We start from the raw sequence: 1,098 nt of genomic DNA, 5'->3' as shown, positions 1-1,098 counted from the left end.
TTTAGGTAATTTTACATACATGGTCATCAAGTCAAAGTTGGGTTGGCTTTGTGTTGTGGGACCACACCCAAGTTTTACACTTCCTTAAACACAGAGTTCATCATCATGTGACATCAGTTTACATGTGAATTCAATCATGTAATTGCATACAGGGATTTAGATTTTTGGGTTCTCTCAATGAACTTATACCCTTATAGACATACAGAAATGATCTGCTCACCATAAGTAGCCAGGCAGGGACGGATTTTACATCCACCACCATAGCTGTCTATGGCCATGATCACAAATCAAAAAGTTGCCTCAAAGGGCTTCCCAATCTGTACAGCAAACGGCATCCTCTAGCGTTAGACCCTCGACTCAGATGAGGAACAACTCCCATGATTCTCTTGTTTACTGACCTGTTAGGTACTGGGAGGCAGAGCAGCCTGATAATGGTGGTGGAGATCCAAAGTGGGGTGAAGAGGACTGTGCACACATCAGAACTGGCAAGAAAACTGAAGAACACTGGAACGATCGTTCATGTGATGCTTCATTGCGATGGATGTGTGAGAAAAAGGCTTAGCGTTATGCTTTTACAAACTATGATTTGTCAAAAGACCCTTGGTATTGAGTGTCCTTTAATGTCTGTATGTGAAAGATAGTATATTATTACAGGTTTTTCTCATCGGAGTTCATTATCCCTGAAGAACATTTCTGTGGAATGCATCAGTTTAATAATGAGTACAATATATCATTTTGCATGATTATAGGGTAACCTATAATACAGGGTAAGACAGGTGGGTCGTGTTCATGTAGAATGCTGTGTAGGCTCACATAATACTACATAGTACTTTTAGTGAAATAACCATAATGTATTTGGATTTTTCAGTCTTACCCTCTGATAAGCCAAAGAAGTGGCAGTCACTGTCTCCAACAGTGGTTTCCCATAAGCGAATGGTAGATGCTGGAAATGTCACTGTAGTGAACCCTTAATTTTTTTCCACTGTCTATAAAGTGGAGTGTGCATTGTTTCTTTGAATCATATGGGTAGTTTCAACATAAGTAAGAGCGTGGTAAAACTTTCCCAGGGTCTTCAAAGTGTACAGTAGCCTGCCAGTA

The sequence above is a fragment of the Morone saxatilis genome, unplaced genomic scaffold (assembly GCF_004916995.1).
Source record: "Morone saxatilis isolate NCDOM2014 unplaced genomic scaffold, NCSU_SB_2.0 Contig5, whole genome shotgun sequence".
NCBI lineage: Eukaryota > Metazoa > Chordata > Actinopteri > Moronidae > Morone > Morone saxatilis.
This window is presented reverse-complemented; position numbering follows the sequence as displayed.